The sequence below is a fragment of the Neodiprion virginianus genome, chromosome 4 (genome assembly GCF_021901495.1).
Source record: "Neodiprion virginianus isolate iyNeoVirg1 chromosome 4, iyNeoVirg1.1, whole genome shotgun sequence".
In the NCBI taxonomy this organism is placed as follows: domain Eukaryota; kingdom Metazoa; phylum Arthropoda; class Insecta; order Hymenoptera; family Diprionidae; genus Neodiprion; species Neodiprion virginianus.
Window position 1 is genome coordinate 27,142,194 of NC_060880.1, and position 13,694 is coordinate 27,155,887.

General features: G+C 44.2%; 1 protein-coding gene across 1 annotated transcript in view; it reads left to right on the forward strand.

Annotated features, from left to right (window-relative positions):
* Window positions 1–13,694, forward strand: part of LOC124301855 (cuticle protein 19.8-like) — a 221,947-nt gene that overhangs the window by 69,762 nt on the left and 138,491 nt on the right. The gene's annotated exons all lie outside the window — the stretch shown is intronic.

A 13,694-nucleotide genomic window follows, 5' to 3' on the forward strand; every position in this document is an offset into this window, starting at 1 on the left:
CCTGGGTGAAGCTTCTTTTGTTTCATTCAATTTTCCCGTTTCATGTTTGCCAGATTTTCTATCCGGAAGTCTCTAATCCACGCAAGGAGATTCATTCCTTATCTTTCGCTTCTTTGTTATCCTTCGTTCTCTTCTCAAAGTCGTAACAAAAATCCTGAGCTCTGTTGGGGAAAACTTTGTTTCCTTTCCGAGTATTTTTCTACGGTATAACTGCGGCATCGAGAAGATCGCTTCATCCTCGAACAGGACCCTGGGGAACGGAGAGACATATTCGGCACTCTCCTTCTCCTTTCGCCATTAATGATTAAAGGTGGAGTAATTCGATTGATACAAGTCTCCGCAAGCAGGCTCCGTCTGTAGCTTGAGCTGTCCCCGCACACAGCGGCAACTCCGTCAATTGAATTCCCCAAAGAGCCGGAAATATGGGCTGACAGAAACAGCAAACAGAGCGGAATCACCAGCAGCCATTTATATTTCAGGGACTTTTCTCAGACTTCTGGTCATATTTACATTCAATTACCCAGACCCATGTATCTCCGCGATCACAGTTCGTCGGCATCGCCGCCAAAGTGTCTGAATAATTAAAACACCTCTCGCTGCTGCGATATGGATTTTCGTTGTGTACAGCGTGGACGGTGACGTACCCGTTCCCGATGATAAACCCGAAATAAAATATCCAAGTTCGAGATTGTTCAACGTGAGGATTTCAGAAACCAATTTCACTTCACACCCCGACTCGAGGTACAGCGAGAGGACCGTTTTCCAGCAGCGATCGACGTTATTTCTCCGCCCATAATCCGCAGCTAGAAAATTGAAGCTATCCATTGCTTAGGCATTAACCAAATCCCTGATCAATTATCAGAGCCACTAATTTCCCATCACGCGTCTCTAGCGGGCCTAGACTCCCGCTGAGCGAGCGCACCCCTTATACTTTTTAGGCAACGAAATTAAAACGTACGCTGCAACAGGCCGAGCCTTAAGAGCGGGGGGACTATAGGAGCCCGAAAATTGCGGGATAATGTAATTTTGAGCCTAAGTCTCGAGGCTGATTACGCTAGATTGCCAGTTTAGGGGTGTTTTTGCCGGCTTAATTTGATACTCGAATAACACGGGCTAGCGCGTTGTCGAACGTGTCGTAGGGGGGAGATTTTGAGAAAATGAAAATTAACCCGCGCGGATCGGTGCGTTATTCCTAGCCGAAATTGGAAATTAGACTCCGATCGCGGAGATTCCTTGTCACGGATTTTCGATTTCCCATGCATATGCATAACTCGAAGAAGCGCGACGCTTCAGTTCTACTCAGCGTGCGACACTTCAAACCCTTGACGCAGGGTGTTCACCCTATCTAGACAAACAAGGAACGACGGAAACACGTCACTGCGGCGAGGCTGGGAACACTCTGGAACACTTGACACCTTGAACCGGCGTTTGGACGGCATGATTTATGGCTCATCCCTTAAGAAACTCTCGTTGCACTATCGCGTTCCACGTGGTAGAGAATTAATAAAGCATTATTTAAATTGCATCCGGTGGGTAATTCACCCTTTCGTCGCCCCAGCGTCACAGTTTGAGTTGACAACAATGGACGTGTCCGTACACGTACTTCCATGCGGGGTCGAGTAGCAGCGATCTGTATCACCGAATTCCCATCCCTCTTTTCGTCGGATAAATCGCAAGGCGGCAGATGCCCGTGACGATGACTTACACAGCCGAGGTTTTAACTTCTGCTCGACCGTCTCACGTTACAGCCGGTTTAATGCCGACGCACGCGCGAATTAATTGCGAGCTATTCGTACCAACTGTCATTCCGCCTGCAACTGAATTAATATCCTACTTTGACCGTGCCGTGTACCCGCGACACCTTAATTAATTCAATTTCGTTAAACTAGGAACAACTTCGCCGCACTATCGATCGTGAATACTTGTCGAACCTGCACGTCGCGGTGTTGCACGGGTCGAATGCTGAGCTTCGGCCTCTGGGAATAAATTAAAAGTAGGTACCGATCCGTTCCGCTAACGAGACCTGGAACCAGGCAGACTTGAACTTCAACCGGACGAATTGGCATCGATAATCCTCGAACATTCGCTCACGGTAGGCACGAGTTTAAATGAGCCGTTGGAAGTCCTCCCTCAAAAATCAGACACCAACGGTTGTGGAGAATTTCTAATCACCGTATCTCGTGTATTGGTATTCGACATTTATCCAAAATAAGAGCTTTTCGAGAACATGATAATCAGAACCTGGTAACAGAGTAAACGCGGAGGGGCAAACGGATTTAATTAACGTTAAATACATCAAGACAGATTTCAAAGAGTTACAAAGCAATTTCTTCGTCGACTCAAATCCTCGGAGGATCTCGAGCTTACTGTAGGGATCAGGAAATGACATTAACCGATCTTTGCTAAGGGATTTTCCGCATTAGACGGAGCACAGAGCGAGCAAGGTCTTTCTCAATTTCAAACGAGTCGAAGTGTCGCTGTTAATTGTTGTCTGTTAACAGGTAAGTAATGTTTTTAAATTTTGTTGTCATCTTAACGTCATTGTTGGCGGTCTCCTCGTAGATTTCAAACTCCCATAAACGCGTCCTGCACAATACGGGCGTAAAGATTACCCGTATTCATCATCGCCGCGAGTTGAAAAAGGTCGATCTGAAAGGAACTTGAAGCCTTTGCGTTAGGAGAAACGAAGGGGCGCGAACAACCCTTTTTCGCAGTTTTCATCCCGAAGGGTTGGCTACTTTGCGTCACGACGCAACGTTAATCGTAAGTCGCAAGTTATACGTGCACCACGATCAACACGCTGATCGAGGAGAAACCGAGTTGTTGAACAAGGGACTGAATTAGGGCTGCATTGTGTTTTTGTTTGGACCTGGACGCGTCGCCTCTCCGGGTCGAAGCCTGAAGTAAGGCTATTGTCAACCTATGTCTACGGTAATGGATATAGGATGTTCTTAGGTCGAATACCCGGAGAATTGCCCGCGTCCGCGTTCGTCGGTCGGGTCGATGTTAGCCGGTTTCATTCACCGTAACGCAACTACAGGGTATCGTTCACCTTACCGACTACTTTAAACTACTCGACTTGGTGATCTGAGGCACGTCTTCGCCGTCAATTGCTCAGACTGCCGGCTCGATTTCTTGCTCATTTTGATGCAAGGATTTAACCGAGATTTCCATTATTCACAAATATCTGATGAATCTTTTGAAAAAATCTGCTATGTGATACATACAGTAAACTGTTACGGATATTTTCAAAATTTTTATGTTGCGGAAATTCTATCGGTATAAGTCTCATTTATACAGAGATAAAATATTGTAATGATTGAATATGAATTTGTAGTTTCTGAATATTTTTCTGTTGTCTGTACTATGAAATGCTCTTGATCACAAACTATGTAATAAATTTTCTCACAAAGCTAAAATGATTATTTTTCTCAAAATGTTACCAGATGATTCTAAATCATCCCTTTGATCAAGATTAACATTAAATAGTTCATTCGACTTTCCCCGATTATTTTTGTCTTATTCTTTGTAAGAATATCGCCATAGTACAGAGATTACTTCGAAATGTTAAAAATATGCCGTCGGATCTTTTCAACAAAATCGACACTAATTTAATATTGTATTTAGCGGTAACGAGAGGTAATCCCTTGAAAGAAATCGAAACGTTTCATTCTATTGTATTTGAACATCATTGCTCGGTTAGATAATTCGAATCGATGATCATTTTCAAAGATTATCATGCGTATTGTGTGCGAAACGATCACTGCAAGGTCTGATAAATATCGAAACGTTGTTGGCTCGGCACCATGTTCTAAAGAATCCCATGATGGATTATACGGCGTTTACGTATAGCGTGTTATTAACGAAAAATGCGGCGAGCCTTCACGACCAACGCGTTCAATTTTTCAATTTACTCCAGAGACCGCTTGAAATTAATTACCTACATGCGGTGCTCTCAAATAATACCGGCGCAAACGTACCTACATGCTAATATCCTGCGGATTTATTCACTGGTTGTTCGACGGCGACTCGCAACCCAGGGAACACGGCACACCCTCGACGATTAATACACGCGTGAAATTAGCCCCAATTTCAAAAACTTGCTGATATTATTATCACGCAATTCGCAGATCTTTGAAAAAGCACCGTTTCCACGGAGATTTGATACTTTGTAAGTTTCAGGCTGATTATTGGCGAAAATTTTAGAGCGGTCCTTTGAAATACAAAATATGCAAGAATTCGGATGTAGGCAGATATAGATGTGGGTTGTGGATAGATATTACAAAATGCACTCCCCGTCGCGTCGTAGAATTTATACGTGCAGGCAAGAGACGCGGTCGGTGGGCGAATGGGAACCAAATGGGAAGCGGCGGTGGCCGAGTTCAGGAGCTAATTAATTATTTTTAGATTAATTAAATAAGCGGTAGTGGGTAATGGACTGTTCCGTAACAAACGAAAGTCCGGAGGAGTTTCGCCGGTGCAAAGGGAAGTGAGCAGGACAGGGAAAGAGGGCGCCGAGAATGAGGCGGTGGAAGAAAATATTAATTAGTAAAACCGCGGCTCGGGCTGCAGCGAGGCGGTGACGGATTATTTCCGCAAATGTATTCTTCGTCCCCGGCATCAGCGGCGTCACTTCAGATGGCGGGTGGTTTCTATACGATTCGGTGAATCAAAGATCGTACAATTCGACTTTATTCGTCCGAAAGAACCCGCGGGTGGGCTGCTGCTGCCGGCTGCACGGTGCGTTCGCCGCGGAAAGAGGGGAATGTCTCAATTTAATTCAAACGATCCCGTCCTCTCTCGGGTAAAAGCCAGGAATAATTTAGCCAACTCGGTATTCCGCATTGATTGCTTCATCCGTCTCAGCCCGGCGACCGAGTGGCATTCGCTTTCACTGCACCCGCCTCTACCGTGTCCCTGTATATAATACGCTTATATACACACCGGTGGTTATATACGGTGGGTATGTACGCGGGCATTTACATGGGCGAAGAAGGAATCGCGGGAAATAAATTCAGCGGGACCGCACCGCGTGACATTTTTCGACTCGAGTTGGGCGCCCCGGGATTTTAGATAAAGGGGAACCACCCGCGATAGAAAAGGAAAGATTAGGTAATTTACTTCCGAATTAAAGCACCGGCAGCCCTGCAGCGCCTCGAACCGCGATCGCTCGGGAACTCGGTCCCTCCGATTGGAAAAACGCCTCCGCACGGGAAATGGGAAAATTAAATTGTTTACCGAACTTTAGCCGGAGGGTCAGAGACTCGGGAAGCTCGAGTGGGCGAGCCGATATAATATGGCAGCCGACCCAGGGATGCGTGAGTCGGTAATTGATTTCGCGATTCGATTATCGATCTTCCGCCGATCCGCATGCGGTCGCCGGACCGGCGCAGGGATGATACTCGCCGAATGCCGGTGGCTCGAGCAGCGATCGACGCCGGCACTTCCCTTTGGAATTACCGAAACGACAGCGATGCAGTCAGACGCGGTTCAATCCCAGAGAAAATTCACCGATCCGTGATACTCCGAGTAATTATTCTATCGTCTGATCCAACGGAGCCGATTTCCGACTTTGACGTGTGACGTTAACACTCGAAATGTTTAAGCCGCGTGCAAGCTTCGGCTCGAAATTCGCTTTCGAGATTTGACGCGGCCCGCGACGTGACCCTGGCTAAAATTCACCGGAGGTTGATGATTAATTACCCCGCAACACTTCGTGAGCCGCAAATGGATGGATGGATGGATGAGACGGAGCGTGAGACGGAGCGTTCATTCATTCGGCTCCGCGTTCTCCTTAGGGACGAACAATATCATTTGAATACGCGAGAGACTCAAAGGCTGAAAAGGGTCAGCAGGATTTTTATTTCGTTGGCTAGATGACACCGGCTGCTCAAGACCTTGACTGCCGGGCAGATGGAGGGTCAGGCTTGAGTGAGATTTAAGAAGGGGAGGACGTGAGTTTTGTGGCCGCTTTCAAAGTGGCGTATTTTGATTCTGCCCTTTGTCAGATATTTTTTCGCGCATCTTCTCTCGCGAGATGAATTTACTATATTGCGACTAACGTTTTTTTATCACAACTAATTAGCTTATGATTACTCTGAACTTGGTTCTCGTCCAAACGGCCTTTCCCACGCTCGGCGCGATGCACATTTCAGTAAAACAGTACCGCGGGAAGTTTGGCAAGTTCGCGGAGATAACAAGGAGATAAGGTAACGGGAGGCGATGGAAACTTTGTGAAACTGACGAAGTAGCTGCTGTGAATGTTCTTGAACGAGCAGCGTAGCCTGCATCACGGTGAGCGAGTGATTATTTTTTTTTCTCTTATTCGAATAGTTACTTCATTATTCAAAAATTCCATCGTTATTACTGATGGACTTTCTACCTTGCCATCAGAGTTGAAAGTTTCACACTAATTTTTTCACGCAAAGTCTGCTGCATATATTATTGACGCTGAAATTCTTTCTTTCTTTATTTGTTGTTCTCGTTTACATTCTTTATTTTCACCACCCGATTATTATATCCCCCTAACGAAAATATCGACCCGTAAGTAGAAAATTTTATTCTTCGAGCCGAATCACTGGGTATATGCTGAATTAAAATTGCCCTGTGGTCGCAAGGTCAGGTGTACCTTAATTCGTTCTACAGCCGATATACGGAAAAATAGCAGAGTTACTCCAATGACGAGTGCTTCTGAATTATCACAAGTGCTTGAGTGATATTTAAAGCAGGTATTTTCAACGCTAGTTTTACATTGACATATATTTCAATAACCGTTGTTTGAACATTGTTCACCTTCTTGATATTGCGGTAACTGCGGAACGGTAAGCAACTCGTTACAATCTAATGAATAAACGTAAAGAAAATATCCATGTGTTTCCAGTCAAGAATCGTCTCAAGTCTTGACGATGTTTTTTCAACCACTGAACAATATTTCGACCATATGGGAAAAATTTCGTACGAGTTTGAGATATTGCAATAATATATTTTCGTTTCATTTAACAGTGTATTTAAACGAATAGAAGGAATAATAAAAAAAAATGTGAAAATACCAAATAAACTTATCGTATACATATAATGTAAATATAAAATGCTGATAAACGTTTAGGGTAAAAATTTGTCGTAAAATATGTTGTATTTTTTATAATATATATCATATGATGTATAAAAAGTAAATAAAAAATATCAATAATGCTATAATAAATCAGATTTACACGTTGCGTGCGACAATCTACATGAACGTACATAAAAAAAAGAAACAAGAATAAACAGGAAGAATAAAAAGATACTCAAGACGCCATTGCTGTCGACAATTGAGATATATATAGTAGTACAATATTTATACAACCATAAAATGTGAATGCGAAAATGAAATTACAGGACCTCGTGCGATACCTTACTATATGATTTTTGCAATTGTGCGCAAATATTCAAGTACTTTCCTGATAAAAAAAAGTGAAACGGTTTCCATTTTTTTAAACGAAATTAAGCAAATTTTGTTCCCTTGTGCTGCGCAAGATTCATTCGAGTCGCAATCTTAGTCCTGGTGAGCGTTGAGTAGACATTTGAGTTTGCAGAATCCCAGAGGGCAGAACGCGCTCGAGATGAACGGACTGTTCAAAGCCGATATTCGAATCAAAGTGTAGAATCGTGTACGAATTAATGCAGAGTGATATTTTAGGGTGGCGGAGTCAGGGTCCGGGACGACGGGATACGAAGGGGGGGCATCGATACGTGTAGTGTGTACACATACACTGTCGCCAACACTCGTCCCTGCAATTGACGAAATTGACACCCGGTTCGGTTGTCGAACGAGCGAGCTGCCGGCGTATAACCCACTTGAAAACTTTATCGAATAATTCTGGGCAAATATTTACATAAATATCTACACAGAACACGTCCGTGTCTTGCGCCCTGCGGTTGGGAATGCAAAGCCGCCGTACACCATTTTCCCTTTTTCCCGAATTTCCTAAAAACACACCGATATTGAACCGGGAACAACAGCAATGGCGATCGGGAATGAAAACGTGGCGCTGTCACGTCGAGGCGGACAGTAAAAAAATTCATTGCTCCAACTGGGCGATATTCAATAAGTCCTTTTTCGTAATACATTTTTTTCAGTCTACCGATTCCTTGCGAAAAAACTGAAACCTCACATCCTGCACTAAATTGTCTGTACCTTGTTACATGGTTTAGTAGTTAGTACTACGCAATTGATCCAGTGCCATCTTCCGATAGTTTAGTTCTCGGCACCATTTGTTAATAATCGAAAAAGATAATACGACGCTATAATTGCAAAAATCTGGAATCGTTACGGGTTATCGGTTGGTAATACTTCTGCAGTTCTGTCGGCATTGGACGCGGATGGCTATTCTGCAGTTACTTTGGTCTACCGTCGTCGTTTATATTACATGGGAATCCATTGATGCACGATTCCATTCATTATTAACAGGGTTGGTATATACCAAGCTGGTCGCAGCTTGATGGGCTATCATACGCGCACCAGACAGACGTGTCCACCCCAGCCAGTCACCGTTCCATTTCATATCTGCACCGCTTTTTGTTCACTGGATTACTCCGTTCGAGAATGTCCATTTATTCCCGTAATTCCCCATGATAATATGCCGATATTACCAACTGCGCGCGGCCGATGCAACGAAATGGGATATTCGCTAAAAAATCCATACTTGTGCCTCTTTTTATTTTTGTCCAACGTTATTCATGCTCTCAGACGTCTCGTTTGTGCGTGAAATTTGGCAGGAAACTTTCAAATCCAAACTCGTCCTCGAATTTGAATAAATATCACCAGCATGGCAATTTCCAAGGTGAATTCCTGCTCAGGCATGTCAAGAACATCGGTGTACGCGTCATTTTCACATGCTGACTAGCAGATTCAACTCTCTTTCTCTATCCGCCTCTCTCAACTTGTACTCTCCACGTGTGGCAGTAGCCCTGTTACACCACCCAGACTGTCGCGCGCAGACCGCCCTCGTTATTTACACTTTGCGGAGCTTCCATCTCGCGATAAGAGGCCTAAAGTGTATTCGAATTACATTAAGAGATAGCAATGCAAGTATGCTGAAAAAATTTCCGAACAACGTCGAACATTCCTTTCAGATTGAACAAAATTCGCCATCGGATTACAGGAATTCTCTTGTTTGAACCAGATGAAACAGCATATTTGCCTATTTTTAGAACGCGAGATGAAGCTTAATGGGAGCTAATATGCTTCGAGCCGCTCGAACCGCTCACGCTATTTTCCTTCCCACTCTAAACCTGCCCTCGTATATCAGTGATGAAGCTTATGGCGTGAACCGGCAACCGTTGTAACGTTTCTTAGGACTCACTCTCCTCGCCGAGGGAAAGTGCGGCTCTGTAACCCTGGTGTCTTAGTTAAATTAGAGCGGTAAAGTGTTGTGCTAAAACTGAAATATATCAGGTAAGATATATTGGTCTGACACGAGGTGAGGCAAGGACGATCCAGGGGGCAGGACGAGACCAAAGGATGCGCCGGTCGGGAAAGCGGCGCGGGGCTGGCTTAAGATTTGAGTAATTAATGGGCAGAGCGAGCCTGTCACCAAATTGGCCCGAATAAATTACGAAACCTATGAGATAAATTAGCGTCCCGCGGGAGACAAAGTCCTTCGCTTTTTCGTCTGCCTCCTTCCAACGCCTGCAGATGAATCGTTGCAAAAGGATTACGCGAGACGGTGGAGTGTTTATTTCGGGGCGCTTTACAAGTGGAAATAGCGTTTCATTTCCAGCTTCTGAAAACAACCGGTAGCGCTGCTGTGCGTCGTAATTCAGCCTCTCGAATACAATCACTGTAAGATCCGTAATACCACCCTTGGGAGAGACTTCGCTCCGCGAAAGGATAACGAAGAATCTTTTCTTGCCCAGTTTCGGCGTTGGTACAAAGTCAGTTTTCGAGCTTCGTACTTCTGCTCGCAGTGGTCACCGAGACAGTCGCACATCGCGTATGGGTTTACAGTTTCTACGCCCTTTGGGACAACGCGCTTACGTCTCCCGAGAACAATTGTCGCGTGCCAGCTGCAGTGTTGCAGTGAGTAAGGGGTGTGTCACCCTTTGACTTAACCCTTGCCCGAACCTCTCGATGATGGATCACCTGATGGTTCATTGTGCGTCGAGCCCACTGTCACCCAATCTTCGCCCCCCATGTCCCTCTGACTTCCTTTTGTACCGGTGTACAAAATTTTGATCGATCAATTTTTCGCACTGCAGGATTCCCGGGACGATGCAGGCAGGCTGTGTGCGTTTCGTGTCACAGAGGCTTGAGATTTCACGGATAGTTTTCAAATTCAAGGCAGGCGAAGCTCGGTCATTTTTTTTTTTCATTTTTTTTTTTCCACAGCGTCAGCATTCGTCTTTCCGCCTCGTTGACTCTCACCGCTCTGAAATCACAGCTGCGAAAACCATCTGCTGGATACACTTACGTCGAGTTTCATAACGCGTCAATAAAAAATACGAATCATCTCCGGGTTCACGATGAATCACTTTTTCCTGTGCGTCGTACGCGGTTTTTCGATGCGCAAAATGCTCGCACGGCTATAACTCTGGTATAACCACACGCGTCTGCACGAACCTTCGGTACAGCTTCTACCAAGATTAATTAGAGATGAATCGAACTGCGTACAAAGTTATCCCGCTGTACGAGATCATGCCTGGTTGTGATCTGCAAATCGATATCAGAACAAGATAGCAGCAGGCACGTTTGTGACTCCGAGGTTCATGGGTAGCTTGCTGCACGTTCCACCTATTAGCAAACACGGTATTAAATTGCTTGATCCAATTAGCGGTTAGTGTTTAGAAGTGATTAAAAGTTACCGAGATACAGCGAGAGTTGTAGGCTGTAATTCTGTATACGGAATCTTTGCAAAGTATCTTGGAAACGAGTCACATCTTCCTCATTTGATCGTCAATCATTCGACAATCTTTATGTGTTTCAGACCGCATAAAAAGTATACATGCGAAAAATATGTGAGTGCATATATTTTTTCATATTTGTGATCGGCAGTCAAACGTATTAATAATAATATTTTGTACGTAAATTCGATGTATGTACGCAACAAAATATATGTGCTTATATATTTTTCGCACATGTATTATTTCACGTGGGAACCGTTGATATTTTTGAAAATATTCTGTTCCTTATTGAAATATGGTGAATGGTATTGTCTAAATATATGGTACTAAACGATGCATGGCCTCTTTGAAAAATTTGAGGAAAATATTTTTGAAAGTTTGTCTCGAAAGTTGTAGAATGTTGTGTCTGTTTGGTGCTTTTTCAAGTGCTCCGAGTCCGTAATTACTGTCAGGGAGTTACTGTAGACACAAGTCACAGAAGACCGAAGAAGATACGCTCGTTGACAAAAACACACCGATAAATTGATCGTAACCATCCTTCTTTACGGTATGCTTGTCGAAATTTATTTCCACTAAGAGAACCCTGATATTACGCCAATACCTAGATAAACGGAAGCTTGACTCGCTTCGGATAACTTTGATTATCTGTCACGGAAACGAATTTCAAAGCTAGTCATCGGGCATTGCCTTGGGTAATTCCGCAGGCTCTGCTTTATCGCGACCTGACCTATCCTTAGCAGTACCCACCTTTGCAGTGAATCGATAGTGTCTACGTCATCAGCAGGAATTTACATCAAGCAGGTGCGTTTACGTGTACCCAAGTCTTGCCAGACTGCGGTGTCGAGCACGGTCGTACTATTTATAGGATCAGCAAGAAGGATCGATGCTTGGTGCAATTACCAGCGACGAGGTTACCAGCTTAACTCAACCTCGCCTTATTTCCACATGGATATATCTCTTCGCGTGTGCCTTCTGGGTCTTGCTTACGTCACAGCGCTCGGGCTGGAAATAGCAGGGGTGGATTGTCCTACGCGGAACGGAATTGCGTATAGAGTTGACCCGAGGCTTAGATAATTACAACTGCCGACGTATACCGTATGGTTCAAGAATAGTGACTAGCCGAGGTGCGATGATGAGAAAAAGTAAACGCGTGCTGCACTGTAACCACTGTTGCTTTTACATTGTTGAGGAGATTAAGTGCGATGCGTTTCAAAGAAAACTTTGGAATATTTGATAGTCACTTGAAAATTCTATTAGCTGGGAAAAACTCTGCTGAAAAAAAAAATTGCTGAAAATTTGATAGTAGTTACTGTAAAAATAAGCAAATCGGCGCGGCGTCAAAATTTTTTTACATAATATGCTTCAGGTTTAACACTTGTGATGTATTTCAGCTGATTTTGGAAATACGAACCGGTCAGTAAACTATGAATATATATCATCACGTTTTCAGAAATTCTCACTATATTTTCTTTACCACATAGTACATTAGAATTAGAAACACTATAACTCTCGGACATCTTATTTTCAGTGCACAGGACATAATTCTAAGTCTATTTATAATTATTCAAGATTGGAGAACATGTGTCAATTCCTCGACCTCTAAACCGAGGCAGAAGTCGTATAAACTGAAGCGGCGTCTGCATGCAGGCAAGCTGCAAGGCCACGAATAGCGGCGTGCACTTTATAGTTTCTCGTCGACGTGACTTCACCCGCAGTGTCTTATCGTTAGCAGGAATTCTCTCAACCTTGCGAAGCCTGCAGGTTGTAGGGTTGATAGTGGGCCTAGACCACCCTGACGGAAGGGCCTTGGACTAAGTCGCGTTAACGGGCGACTAATGAACTGCAAACTTAACGAGCCGCTGCAGGCACATTGCAAGTGTGTACACAACGTATACTTTGTCTTGTGCAGCGTGGGTACTTAAGTACTGCACTATGCTTTTGATTACTGGGCAGGTACGTAGTACGAATCCATGAACGAACCATCATAAGTGCTTGCGCAATGGGAGTGACGAAGAGTGCATTTGGTAATCGGAACCCGGCCGAAACCAGCGTGACTGTCTGTGCATTTTTACTCGCGTTTGAAAATGACGCGTAAGGTTGGGCTTATGTAGGAATGGCCTGCTGAAATGTCGAGCTAATATTCACTAGGCTGGGAAAACAGCCGTAATAATGAGGCTTCTCTTCAGCTATTGTGCGCCGGGGCGGAGGGCTGCGCCCAGGACGACCCTGCGCGTCTGGGGATGACGGGTGTGCAAGTGCTACTGGCGGGTATTTAACTTATTGTCGTACACGACGGGATTATGACCATTAACAAAAATTTTTCTTCCCCATTTTGAACTCGTTTTATTACACTCGTTAGCGTTGACTAGTCCGCATGATAATCCATCGGGACTGAATTAGCCCCGAATAACATGCAGACATTCTGACATCCGGGCGTTTTCAATTTTCATCTAATAATTAATCGGGACAGCTGAACTTGCAGGAATTTATTCGAACGGTTTGCGAAAATACATTTTGTCCGTTCTGCATCTCAGTCCAAATTTATACTTGTTCACTTTATATTCTTTACCTTCACTTTTCTAAAATAGAGGGTTGGTATTCTGACTTCGTATCAGTGGCTTTTTCGGTTAATCGAAGTTCAGTCATATCCGTTAGCTCAGATTAAAAGTTACTTGACAATACGCTGAATGAACCCGACTATAGAACAACTTTCGATCAGAGGTGTGCAGATGAGGATAAGTATAAGTATAAGTGCAAAAGAGTCGTAAATTTTCGACGTGGGTCGGGACGTGTGCCGTTTTGATGGTGTAGCG